The sequence below is a fragment of the Dipodomys merriami genome, unplaced genomic scaffold (genome assembly GCF_024711535.1).
Source record: "Dipodomys merriami isolate MVZ:Mamm:240054 unplaced genomic scaffold, mDipMer1.0.p SCAF_4, whole genome shotgun sequence".
In the NCBI taxonomy this organism is placed as follows: domain Eukaryota; kingdom Metazoa; phylum Chordata; class Mammalia; order Rodentia; family Heteromyidae; genus Dipodomys; species Dipodomys merriami.
The window spans coordinates 24,389,352-24,404,470 of NW_027205603.1; the positions used below are offsets into that span (position 1 = coordinate 24,389,352).

General features: G+C 34.0%; 1 pseudogene; it reads left to right on the forward strand.

Moving 5' to 3' along the window:
- Positions 1-14,394: 14,394 nt before the first annotated feature.
- On the forward strand, positions 14,395-14,857 carry LOC138806122 (large ribosomal subunit protein eL27-like; annotated as a pseudogene).
- Positions 14,858-15,119: the final 262 nt, after the last annotated feature.

A 15,119-nucleotide genomic window follows, 5' to 3' on the forward strand; every position in this document is an offset into this window, starting at 1 on the left:
TATGTATATATTCTGGATATTAAGCCCTGGTCTGATGTACTGCTGGCAAAAGCTTCACCCATTCTGTAGGCTGACTTTTAGAATTTAGATTTTCTTCTTCAAATCTGTATATATATATATATATATATACATAAATATATGTTGACTTTTACATATATGTATTCATGTAAAGGCTTTTACATACATATGTGTAAAATGTGTATGTACATATATATGTATGTATATGATCTTTTATAAGTCTGTAAAATCTAAACAGATAGAGAGATATACAGAGGTTTATATTTGTAGATAGGTATATGTATATATACATGTATATATGTGTATATGTATTTGCTATAGAAAGCAATAATTGCAGTTTATATAAAAATATAAAAATTTCAAAGATGATCAAATTGTGTAGGCTAATTCAGACCTTGCAGGCAAAAATATTTCTTGAAGACAGATTTAAATCATAGGTGCCTTCATTAGGCTTCATTTCACCATGCAATGATGTCTTATGGATTTCTTTCAGAGAAGAGGGGCTACCTCTTTTTTTCTTTCTTCTTTTTGTTAGGATTAATTAACATACAAGGGGTTTTTATGTGAAAAAAACCATAGTTGTGTAGTGTATTGGTTCAATTGATCCTCTCTATTACAGTCCCTCCCCTTCCTTCATGTCTCCCCCTTTTTTAAAAACAGTACTTGGGAGATTTATTATGTGAAAAATAATTAAAATTTTGTCAAAATTTTATTTCTTTTTATTTTATTTTATTGTTAAGATGTTGTACAGAGGGGTTACAGTTACATGAGGAAGGCAATGAGTACATTACTTGTCGATCATTGTTAACCCTTCCCTTCCTTGTTGTTGTCCCACTATGCCTTCCCTCCCCCACTCTCCACACTCCTCCCTACTTAAAATTTTATTTCTATTAAGAACTTTTTTTCTTTTTGTTGTTGTTACAGTTACTGCCCTCTAAACTATGGCCCTTTATTATATAAGCAATAAAAATATCTATTGCTGGTTTAGAATTCAATGTGCTTTGAGAAATACTGACTCATGACTCTATTACCATGTACTATAACAATATAAGAAATAAGAATATAATAAAATATTCTGTAATGAAACAAATGTGACTGTATGATACATTAATATGAAACTTTCTAGAAGCCTAAGTTCTTCATAAAGAATTGGCTCCATTAAATGATCCTTAGCTATGACCCATCCATGCCAATTCATCTTTTTTATTTATGTTTTTAATCCTATCTTTCTGTTCCCTGCACAGTCTTCTAGAGCCCCAAAGTGCAGTGTCCACATTTGAGATGTCAGTAAGAGCCTGGGAATGCCAAGAGGAGCATTGTGGTCTTTGGGCGCATTGTGGTCTTTGACTAGTGCTCTACCACTTGAGCTACAACTCCACTTCTGGTACTTTTTTTTTTTCCTCTTTATTATTTCTTCATGTAAAGTAGAGGTTAGAATCTCACCAACTTTTCCCAGGTGGCTTCAAACTAAGGTAATCAGATCTCAGCCTCCTGAGTAGCTAGGATTACAGGGTCAGCCATGGTCACCTGGCTGTTTCTATTTTTCCAAGCTAGATAATACCATAAAATCTTCTTTCTGTCTATCCTCCTTTCTTTTTAGCTTTCTTTTTCTTTCTTTCTTTCCTTCTTTCTTTCTTTCTTTCATTCTTTCTTTCTTTCTTTTATTATTTCTTTCTTTCTTTTTATCTTTCTTTCTTTCCTCCTTTCTATCTTCCTACCTTCCTTCCTTCCTTTCCTTTCTTATTTCTTTGTTTCTTTCTTCTTTCTTTGTTTCTTTCTTTCTCTTTCCTGTCTTCCTTCTTTCCTTTTCTTCCTTCCCTCCTTCCTCTCCCACTTTTGTTTTTTCTACTTTGTATATGTATTTTTTTATGAGCTTATAGTGTGGCTTGAACTCAAAGCTTTGATTTTCACTTTTTTGCTAATGACTGGTGTGCTGCCTGTTGAGACATGCTTCTAGTCTTCATTTTGCTGTTTAATTGGAAATACAGCCTTGTGACTTTTTCTGATTGGGCTGACTTTCGACATCTATGCTTCATATATCAACTTCCTATGTGCCTGGGGTTACAGGGATGAAACACTGGTGCTTCATAAAAATTACACTTATAAAAATTATAAGTGTAAGCCAGGTGCCGGTAGCTCGTGCCTGTAATCCTAGCCACTCAGGAGGCTGAGATCTGAGGATCACAGTTCAAATCTAGCCCGGGCAGGAAAGACCGTGAGACACCTGTCTCCAATAAATCACTAGAAAACTGGAAGTGACTCTGTGGCTCAAGCAGTAGAGTGGTCACCTTGAACTGAAGAGCACAGGGACAGCACTCCATGACTGACAAAAATATATATATATATATATATATATGTGTGTGTGTGTGTGTGTGTGTGTGTGTGTATGTATGTGTGTGTGTGTCTTGGAATACATTGATGTTTTTAGTCTTTTGTCTATCGTGTATTGTTCAAACCTAAATGAGCATATGTATTTCCTATAATAGTATTTTTTATATACTCAACACACATTTTAAGGTTTTGTGAAGTTTACCATTCATTGTGGTTATCTGTAGCCATTCTAGTGTACAATAGAACATCAGAAATACTTTCACCTATCTCACTATATTTCCATATCTCTTATCTGATCTCTTCTATTTGTTCCCCTGTTTATTGGTGTCTACTTATTATTTTTCTACTTTATACTGTTACAAAATAATTTTTGAGCTCCCACTTATCACTAAGGAAACTTTTCAAATCTTTTGTTTTTATTTAATGTGTAAGTATAATAAGTATATTCTAATCCTTGACAATATCGTATTGTTCTGTTATGGAAACTGGAATATTTCTGAACTGTTTTGTTCATTTTTGTTTAACACTATATTTATTTAAATGATTAATTAGACCAAAACAGGGAATTTCCTACTCCAGATCGAAGCTCCAGGGGTTTCATATTATCAGGTCCAGCCTAAGACATGGGTAATGTGCAAAGAAAGAAGATTGATTACATGGTAGCCACAGAAAGAAGACAACACTTCAGCACATCTTCAATAATTTTCTGTGCACACATTTTATTTAAATTAAATAGGGATAATTAGGAGCAGAGATGAGAAAGGTATGCATAGTGAAAAGATTCTGAAGTTACAGACCAATTCAAATGTAGAGGAGCATGGACTACTAAAAAGAATCGGTATACTCATTCCTGTTCTTATTCAAATAAAAAGTACATCTCTTTCTGAAGTACCTGTATGGGCTTTAATATCAGATAACCATGCAAGAATATTAGACACTATTTTAAAATATCTCAGTTTTATTACTTTTGTGTAAGAGTGTACAATAAGTCCATATAAATATTGACAATTTCCCCTCCTTTTTTGTTGTTGGTCATGGGGCTTGAACTCTGGGTTTGGGCACTATCCCTCAGCTCTTCAGCTCAAGGAGAGTGCTCTACCTCTTGAGCCACAGCATCACTTCTGGTTTTCTAGTGGTTTATTGGAAGTAAGAGTTTCACTCACTTTTCTGCCTGGGCTAGCTTTGAGCTGTAATCCTCAAATCTCAGCCTACTGAGTAGCTAGGATTACAGGCATGAGCCACCAGTGCCCTGCTAATTTCCCCTCTTGTCTGAACAATTTTCTCTAGTGTCTTTGAACAGTTTTATTGGACAATCTCATTATTTAACTATAATGTGACTATTTGAAGTCCCACATTCTTGGGATTTGTATTTTCCTCAGATGATCATTTTTGTCACATGTCTGAGGGGTAGAAGCAGGTGAGTGGCAATCAGTGACAATTATTAGATCTTTTGGATAAAGTTTAAGTTAAAAAGAAATGGTTAAGAATGATTCATAGGCATGGTCTATCTGACAATTTTATGAAGCCTAATTTTTCTGTCTTGTAGGTGGCCTAGCATGTTAAAAATTGCTTTGGTTGGTATTAGAATTTATATTCTTTACGTTCTCATAAGACAAATATAAACTAAAATGTTTCCAGGTTAACCCATTTGATAGAGAAGTAGGAGCTAGAGTAATTTTTCATGGATGTGATTGCAAATTCTCTAGAGAAAGGTCAAAGCAGGAATGAGATCAATTTAGAATAGTCATGATTAAAAATGTTTAAAATAGTTTATATAATTAGCAGTCTAGTTATTACCTCTATGTATAACAGTTTAGGATAAGAATTGTGATTGACAAGACTTGATAAGAAATGTACTCATTACCTTGATCATGTGATTGTAAACCCTCCGTACAGTATTTTCACAATAAAAAAACATTTAAAAAGAATTGTTATTGACAGAATTACATCAGAACTATTAAAATCTCCTTGTTACAATTAAGAACAGATTACACAGACCTGTAAAGGACTATCCTCACTGACAATTTAATGATAGAGTACACCATCTTGATACCAGTTCTTCGTGAGCTTTGTATAACAGAAGGCTGATATACTTGGGGAACATTAAGACACTAAATAAATAAATCTGCAACACTTACTTTGCAATTACATTGATGTTACATATATCTATTCACTTGATTTTTATTCTTAAAACAAAAGTTTGACTATTTGGCTAAGTAAGATAATAGCTGAACAAAATTTTATCAGTACTGATAAGTGTGGAAACTTTAGCCTCACAAGTTCAGACAATAGCACCAGTGACCCAAAATAGCATTATTCCTAATACATAATTATCTCCCATATATACTTAGTTTGTTTAGTGCAGAGAAGTCAATGTAGGCCTGACTTTACAATGATGGATTATCCAAATGGCAGTTTCTTCCATCTACACAGCCATACTTAGCAAATAAATTCACTGAGTAAAGCAGAATATAAAAATAAATGTGCAGGGTTGAAAATAGTACTTACCACCCAGAAAGTGATAGAAAATATGCATGAAGGAAAAAAGTCAGCTTCTCCTGTTAGACACCTGTAGTGAAGGGACAAAGTGACATATATGTCATGTTTTCTAGTGAGTGTAAGGCTGAGAAGATTATCCAGGACCACCCTTACTAGCTCAATGAATATGTCCTTGTCCTTTTAATGGCATGATCAAGGTTCCAGCATGAGAGAATGTGGGACAGCAAAAGTATGAAGTAGAGAGATGTGGTCAAAATTCAGTTAAATTATGTGAACAAATGAATGTACGTAAAAACATTTAGTTCATTGTTTCAAAATGCACATTCATGAAAGTCCAATTAAATATTGCACATAAATACTTCTGTGACACAGGAATAGTGCATGATTCCAATAGTTGCAATGTCCTCATACTTCCAGTTGCTCCCTCTGCTTTCCCACATGCACACTGCTTCCTGGATAGTGTGCATCATCTCCAGAGCTTGGACTGCATCAGCTCATGCAATAAGTCAGTGCTAAAAAGTAAGAACTATCTCCAAAGCATCCCAAGATGCTCTTCTATAATAATGACATATTATCTTTAAAGATATTGAGTCTAAGAATTGACAATGGTATTTCAGTTGATAGACAAAGTTTAGATTAGTGTTTCCTGCATGTAAAGGCACTGATTAAGTCAACTGGAGTTAAGTATCTAAGGAAAATAAGAAACATACAAAGGAGTAAAACTCATGAAAATAATGATTGTAACTAATATTAGCCAAGTCCATTTTGAACTAGGCATTATTATATATCCTCTGTGTGTTCATTATTTTTCAATGCACTATACAGAATACACTATTGTCAAAAGAAGAGTCCATAATATTCTTGGAAGTAGAGAAGCAAATGTTGAAACTAGGCATCCTGATTTATAGTGAGTTCTATCATTGTTTTACTATCTTGTTGAGTTTCTAAATACAGTAAGTGGTGGCTGTATTACTTTGAGCTAAAAAGGATGCAATATTAAAACTAAATATACAGGAAGGAAGGAGGAGTTGGGAAGGTAGGGAGGAAAGGGATGGTAGGGGAAAACAAAGGAAGGGGTAACAATGCTCCATAGGAACTGGACTCATTACCTTGTTCATGTAACTATAACCACTCTGTACAGTATCTTTACAATAAAAATATATATATTTAAAAAACTAAATATACAGAAAACACTGTCTTCTGTTATGAATGTCGTCTATTATAAAAGGAAATGTATAATGAAAGAATACATTTTTAACTTTGTGTCTATGCTGACATCTATTATAATGACCAGACAACAATGATAACCACTAACATATTACTACTTCCTTTGTATTTATAGTGGCTTGTTTTACTATAAAAATGGAAAGTATCTGGTTTGACTCTGAGATCTTTGATCCATTTGGAGTTGATTTTGGTACAGGGTGATATATATGGATCTAGCTTTAGTTTTCTACAAGTGATTAACCAATTTTGCCAGCACCATTTACTGACTTGGCTGTCTTTCTTCCATTCTATTTTTTTAGCTCCCTTATCGAAGATTAAATGGCTATAGGTCTGTGGGTTCATTTCTGGATTTTTAATTCTATTCCATTGGTCCTGAGCTCTGTTCTTGTGCCAGTACCAAACTGTTTTGATTACTATGTCTTTGTAGTAGAGTTTGAAATTTGGTATTGATATTCCTCCAGCACAGTTCTTTCTCTTAAGGATTTTTTTTTTGCTATTCGGGGTCTTTTATTGTTCCATATGAATTTTTGGACTGCCTCTTCTATTTCCTTGAAGAATGAGGTGAAATATTGATAGGTATTGCTTTGTATTTGTAGATAGCCTTGGGAAGTATTGCCATTTTCACAATGTTGATCCTTCCAATCCAGGAGCATGGGAGGTTTTTCAACTTTCTAAGTTCTGTTTTGATTTCCTTTTTCAGGTTTTAAAAGTTTTCATCATAGAGGTCCTTCACTTCTTTGGTTAAATTAATTCCTAGGTATTTTATTTTTTTGTGGGGCTATTACAAATGGAGTTGCTTTCCTGATTTCAGCCACGCTTTTCTCATTGTTGACATGCAGAAAAGCCATTGATTTTTGAAGGTTAATTTTATACCCTGCTACTTTGCCAAAGTTTTGAATTAGCTTGAGTAATTTGGGAGTGGAGTCTGTGGGATTCTTTAAATACAAGATCATGTTATCTGCAAAGAGGGAAAGTTTTACTTCATCTTTCCCTATTTGGATGCCTTTTATGTATGCATCTTGTCTTATTGTTATAGCTAGTCATTCTAATACTAAATTGAAGAGAAGTGGAGAGAGTGGACATCCTTGTCTTGTTCCTGAGTTAAGAGGAAATGGCTTTAGTTTTTCACCATTAAGTATAATGCTGGGTGTAGGTTTGTCATATACAGCCTTTATTGTATTGAGGAATGTTCCTAGTTTTTCCAGTTACCTTCATCATAAAGGGGTGCTGGATCTTGTCAAATACTTTTTCTGCATCTATTGAGATAACCATGTGGTTCCTAGATCTCCTTGGCACAGGTCGAAATTTTCATAATAGAGACCCAGAAGCATAACAAATCAAAGAGAGGTAGGACAAACGGGATTGCATGAAATTGCAGAGCTGCTGCATGGCAAAGGACATAGCTAGCAAGATCAATAGAAAGCCCAGAGATTGGGAGAAGATCTTCACTAGTCATACAACGGACAAGAGTCTCATATCTAAAATATACCTGAAATTCAAAAAAATTAAGTCCCCCAACAACAAATCCTCAAAGAAACAACTGCCCAATAAATAAGTGGGCGAAAAACTTAAAGAGAAACTTCTCTGAAGAGGAAAGAAGGATGGCCAATAGACACATGAAGAAATGCTCAACCTCTCTAGCCATAAAAGAAATGCAAATCAAAACAACATTGAGATACCACCTCACCCAAGTTAGAAGGGCTAGAATCAAGAACTCTAATAACAGATGCTGGAGGGGATGTGGACAGAAGGGAACCTTACTGCATTGTTGGTAGGAGTGTAAACTTGTTCAACCACTTTGGAAAGTAGTATGGAGGTTCCTCAAAAGACTCCACATAGAGCTCCCCTATGACCCAGCAATTCCACTTTTGGACATTTACCCAAATGATCACAAACAAGACCATACTAAAGCTACCAGCATAACTATGTTTATTGCAGCATTATTTACCATAGCTAAGATATGGAACCAACCCAGATGCCCCTCAGTAGATGAATGGATGAAGAAAATGTGATATATATATACACAATGGAATTCTATGCCTCCATAAGGCAGAATGACATTGCCTCATTTGTTAGGAAATGCAAAGACTTGGAAAAAATTATATTAAGTGAAGTAAGCCAGGCCTCAAGGAACATAGGTCCCATAGTTTCCCTTATTTGCAATAACTAGTATATGTCTGAGTCAAGCAGAAAAGGTCAGATAAGTTGACATTAGGGGAATGAAACCCAAGATAAGTAGTCAAAATTTTTTTCCTTTCATGCGATTGTTTCTAACATATTTATAAGATGAATTCTTTGTTGCTTTGTATGTCCCTCCCCCACAGTATAACCCCTGCTTTCACTGTATTTGATGTTGGTATAATTTGTGGAGGGGAAGGGAAAAAAACAAATTGTTTAAATAGGGATACAGGTGGACAGATTGCAACAATGAGATGTACAAGACGTTAGGTTGAAAAATGAACTTTACAACTTTGGCTCAGGAGGGGAAGGAGAGGGAGGGAGGGGGGATGGGAACTGAGGGGAAACAGAGGAGGAGGCAACAATGTTTGATTAGAAATGTACTCATTACCTTGCCCATGTAATTGTAACCCTTCTGTACGTCATTTTCACAATAAAAAATAAATAAATATTTTTTAAAGGAAAGTAGAGTATTTTAAAAGTTAGTAAAGAGAATCCTTGTCTACAATATGACTTGAAGTTTGTAAGACCCTTCCTAGTGGCAGTTGTTATAAATGGCAATTAAACAATTGAAGCTTTTCCTATAGATTGTGTAGGTAAGTGTTAATCAAATTTAGGTTATGCGAATATTTTCCTGATGTCAAAAACATACAGGAAGTAATGAAGAGAAGCAAAAAATTCACTATCTAAGAAGGATTTTAGGAGAAATAAACTGATAGGTGCTTTATCAGATATATTTAGATGTAAATATAAATGAGAGTTTTAAGTAAATATATACAAGCAATTTAAGGAAGTTGTACATGTAGTGGTTGTGGATGGGGTATTTCAAATCTGCCAGTCTGGAAACTCAGATAGTCTCAATAATGCCACTCAAGAATGATTTATTCCCTGAGAAAATTAGTTTGGTTTTTCAATACACTGGAGTAGTCCCATCATGTTACCACAGCTTAATCGTTACTTAAAGACAATTAAATGTAGATATTAACCACATCTATAAAGTGCCTTCACAGCAACACCAATATTGCTGCTCAGTTAAATAACTGGAAACTACAGCCAGATAGGTTAACAGATAAAATTCACTACCACCTTCTCCAAAGAGAGGATCACAACCCATTGACCAATGACTAAACTTCAACAGAATTAACATGGTAGTCTTTGATGATGTAAAAAACTATAACAAGGCAATCAAAGATAAACAGTTCACTATCAAATAAAACAAAACACCAAGCCTTGGATAATGGAAGCAGGGAAGAATGAGAATAAAAAATAGGTCTCAGAAAACAAATAAGAAAGAAAATTTCATATTAAACATTTGTTTAATATGAACTACTCCTGGTGAGAAAACAGCCATCCAGTATTGGCTGACATAATTTTTCTTCTCATCAGAAGTAATTCAATGAAACATATTGCTTCATGATTTGCCTACATTTTATATAACGAACTATCATAATTTTAATTTATACACACAAAAATCTTATTTTCATAGTAATCTATAAAATTAAGGAAATACAGATGCTTTGGATATAGTAGTTAGATTATGCATTGATATCGTTGTTAGTTTTTTTTTAGTTGTTAGATTTTTTCTTTCATAAAACTTAGCTCCTCTCATTTCTTTATACATCTCAATGAGAAGGCATTAGTTTAAGCCTATCTGTAGAATAAGATCAAGATTAAACTAACAAGAAATACATGAAGAAAGAATACTACAATCAATAGAATACTACAATCAAACCCCCGTTTTTCATTACCTACTATCTTAAGGGTAAATTTCTCCATATTCATTTGTTATACCTTTAATAGCCTCATTGTCATATAAATAGTTTAAATTATTCCATGAATTATTCTACCCAAAATGAAATTTTATTGTGTTTTTAATGGCTATATTGAGTAAATTTCTGCATATTCATTAATTATATACCTTATTTTAAGGAATATATACTCAAATTGACATCTAGTTTTAAAAGGATTTTGTCATTTTGTTAATGAATTGTACCAAATTTCAAAATCAAGATGTGTGTCTTTATTCATCCATCAGGAAGAATATTTTATCATTTGTAGAGATATAGATGGACAAAGAAACAATATTTTAAGTGAAATAAATCAAGTGCAGAGAGAAAAAGAATACATAGTCTCTTTCATATATGAAAATTATAACTAATTTATAAATATATGTAAACATAAAGAGTCATAGTCACACATACATAATCATATTGACTAAAGTCACACAAAGGAAGTATACACAGGAGAAGAGTTTAATTGTGTAACTCATTTGAACAACTAACATAGTCTTAGAAATGAATAACAGAAAGCTGGGACTTGAGTTTAAAAGAAAAGAGTGGCCATATGCAGAGAGGAAGTATGGGAGAATGCAGTTATAACATTATATATATATATATTATATATATATATATACATATTCAAATAAATCAAACATCTATATATGAAAATGTAACTAGTAAAATTGAGGGGATAATTGGAACTGGGAGAGATTGGGGGAGACTAAGGAAATGGGTGTCATTAACCAAGATGCAATCTAATCACAAACTGACAGGTTGAATTTAAACCCCTTTGTATACTTCCAGATAATAAATTAAAGAGGAAATGTATCCTAAGTTTGTGCAAGATTGTATGGGGTATTCTCATATTGGTCCCTTTGATTTACACATGAATTTAGGGTTAACTTCCTGCAAAGTATCTGATTATATGAAAGCAAACCCCTACAGAAAATAAATAATAATTAAACATTCAGCCCAAGTCACACAAATAGCCTACAAAGATGCAAAGTGTCTAAAATTACTTATGAAGAAATAAAAACTGAGTTGGCATAAAAATTAAAGAAATTTAAAGACCCCAAAATACAACAAATAGAATGGGTAATTCCTTAAAGGAGCTCAATAGTTAAATATGACTGACAAAAGAAACAGTAAATTTGAAGGCATATTCATACAAGTTATGCATCCTGAAGAAGAGAAAGGAAAAGTAAAGAAAGAAGGCTGTAGGCTTATCCATTTTGTGAGGGCCTGAATTCAAACCCTTGGAAGTTACAAAGTGACCTAAATACTGAAACACAGCTTTCAAAACATGCAGAGGGTAGCACTATAAAAAAATTGTCCAAACCAATTTTTTTTAGTACTGGAAAGTAACTTAATTCAAAACACCAAATACTAAAAACAATGTCTAAGTCATTAGCAATTGCTACAGATACAAATAAAAACTGGTAACATGATAAAAATTTCAGATTACCTATAGACAGAGTGCCTATCTACCTGTCTACCTGCATTTCCTCTCAATGGTATATGCAGAACAGTAACACCTGGCTTGCTATAATTTTGTTTATAGTCCTAGGACTAGTATTATTCAGGGACGATTTCTCAGATATGCAGATAGGTTTCCCAGTACTAATATTTCAGTCTGGCTTTGAGTTTAAGGTGGAGGAATAAAAAGGTAATTCTGCAACAAATGGTTATATTTAAAAATCACAAAGCTCTTTTCAAGCATGCACAGTGCACAACAAAATGGTCATTGCACAGCTGCCTTTTCAGTAAACTCCTCCACCCAGAGAATAATTGCAGTCAATAGTGTTATTGCTCAAATAGGAAGGACGGCAATGCAGTATCGAAACAAATTTTAAAAGCAGAAAGAAAATGACTGTCATTATATCATCAGGCTCCTACCTGAGTTATTTTTGTCCATTTGCTGGTATTTTTCAAATAAGGACATATTCGCTTTCTTTGTAATACTTTAAATCAGTTCTCACTGAATTGAGCATCTGGTTCAGGGCTGAAGAAAAATGATCATGACATTCATTTTCAGAGCTCAATCTTAATTCACTTCAAACAGCAGGGAAAAATATAATCCCTTCTCAGGAAACAGAGGATAAAAAACTAGGCTCCTCTCTTTGAACAGTAACAAAGAAAGTGGACATTCATTGGTGGAGATTATTCTATGTGTATAGTTTCTGACCCACTTTTCAACACTCAAGAAATAAAGCAAAATCTAGCAAAGTATTTGGCAACTGTTCTAGAAAACAATAAAAATAGTTATCATTCATTGAGTATTTGCTATGTTCTCAGATCTACACTGAAAGCTAGCTGATCCATTGTCATTTCCTTTAGCAGTGACAGAAATTCAATTAGGCTATTTTTTTATTCAAATTTTGTGTATGGGTAGGAGGATTTGAAACCTATAAAAGGTAAGTCATCTGGCATGCAGACAATAAATAATAGAACAAGACTTGAATCCTGATCTGTTTCATTGTCACTCTATGTCCCTAAAATTTATGACTCATGGTGAAGCTTATTGTCCCTCACAACATCTGTGAATGACAGAAATTCCTTCTTTACCAGATTCTCTGCAAGGGAAAGAATGCATCATTTTCAGCAGTCACTCACTACAAAACAATAGAAAAGCAGGCATTTAGGTCATTCACCCTAATGACACCAGAGACACTGTTTAACCTTTTACAGTTTAGCTGTTTTCTTTCTAAGAGGTAACAAATATTGTGTGAAGATTCAGCTCCCAAACTCAGATATATGAAATATGTAGGGTTTGTGGCCAAGGCCTCATGCTCTGTGTACTCCCTTTCTTATTTGGACAGTACTGGGAATCGAGCCAAAGACCTTATACATCCTAGGCATGTGTCTTCCATTGAGTTACTCTCCTCGACCTTAATCTACTTTTTAAATATTTGTGTAGTAATAACACATATATCATGCCTACGTGAGGCATGAAAATGTAGATATATTATGACATACTATAGCTAATCACCAATAACATGACAAATTTATAATTCCAACATAGACTTGAGTAACCTTCTAATTTAATTTAACATAGAAAATCAAGGGCAAATTTTGAGGATAGAATGCCTTTGAAAGTGGGTAACATTTCTTTAATCTTGGAAATCATTGTTAACCTTATAGTGATTGTCATTACATCATGTGACTGATTTTTTCCTGACAATAATTCTTTCATTTCAGTAGCGAGTAGTCAGAAAATTGTTTTGAGGATTGGATTGCACAAAATAAAGATGTTTTGTATAATTTATTATCATTTAAAATATATTAAAATTTTAGCAGCAAATTTCAGAATTTTAATTGCATATGGCAATGTGCAAAAAAGTAAACAACACAACAATAAATGCTCCTGGAAAGGACTGATATCCTTACTAGTAGTATACTAAAGGTACATTTAAATTGGGATCTAAAGAAATGGCATGTATGCACAGGAATGTTTTTCTTCTTCAGTTAACTAAAGGGGGAAACTCATTCACCAGAACCAAGTTGCTTAAACTGTAAATATTTTATTGGATCTTTTTTAAAAGCATGGGGCTTCATAGCTTGGCCTCCCTGAATCCAGATGACAGATGTGAGCCATGCTCAGCTGCAGTTCTGGTGAGCCATGTATTGTTGTGTTCACTGTTCTGAAATTTCAACATTAGAAAAGCTTACCCTTGCAGAATAGAAAATGGCTCATTATTTTAGAGTAAAGGAAGAATATAGATGTAGTTATGGGCTTCTTTGGTCTTTATTGCAACACATTAGAGTGGAAAGAAGCCCAATGAAGATAGGCAAGTTCACAATCCAATAATCCTTTCTAGGTAATCCTGAGAGGATCATCCCTTACCAACATTCACATGTACTTTAAAAAGTCCTAATGAAACCATGGGGACTCTGAATTTAATCACTGAGAAGCAATTATCTTCTCCTGAGGAAACTTTGTCATCAATGACTTTCTAAGCATCAAGAAATAGTCAATTTTTTCATTCTTGATCAAAGACAGACTGTATTACCTCTGAAAATAAGTGATCTTTTTATTTAGAAATGAGAAAGTTAGTCGAGTATTCTGTAGTGCAATAAGTTTTTTAATGAATTCAGTTTAATTAATTTATTATCTTTAAGGGGTTGTACAGAGAGGTTTCAATTCAACATTTCAACTGATGAGTATGATGCATTAAGATTTTTTAAAAATAATATTGTTAAAATGAAAACCACATTGGCTTGAAATTGGGAAGATTTCAGAATCTAGTGAAATTACTATTCCACAGCCACAATACCATATTTACCAACTATTGTCCCAAAAATTCTTTATAAGACAGTTCTTAAGGTTTTCCTTTTTGTTGTATGGCTGCTGGGTACTGTCAAAATGCACAAGTTCATGAAACCAGGAAAAGTGGTTGGCTGGATGCTACTCCCAATGTAAAAGTGTCATCATGAAGAACATTGATGATGGCACTTCAGATCTCCCCTACAGCCATGCTTTGGTGGCAGGAATTGATCGCTATCCCTGAAAAGTGACAGTTAACATGGGCAAAAAGATCACCATGAGGTCAAAGATCAAGTCTTTTGTGAAAGTTTATAACTATAATCACCTTATGCTCACAAGGTTCTCTGTGGATATCACCTTGGACAAAACTGTGGTCAACAAGGATGTCTTTAGAGATCGAGCTCTTAAAGGCAAGGCCTGACGGGAGGCCAAGATCAAGTTTGAGGAGAGATACATGCCTGGCAAGAACAAGTGTTTATTTCAGAAGCTTCTATTTTATATGTTGTTTGTTTCCATCATTAAAATGGGGGAGGGGTGGGACCTGACGGTTTTTAAGAACTAGATATGCAGTTTGGGAAAATTATTTAAGTCATATACAACCAGTTGTTGGAACAATAAGTCAGTTAAAAACTACATATCATTGCCTGACATGGAGGACACCATGATGAGAAAGAACATAGAACAGAAGTCACAGGTGAGAGTGAATGGAATCTAATCAACTACAACAAAGCAAGAAATCTAGGCCTCTTTGAACTGGTATGTTAATGGTGACTTAGCAAAGGCACAAGGCTGTTTCTCTGCACAAGATTGACTTAATAAGAATA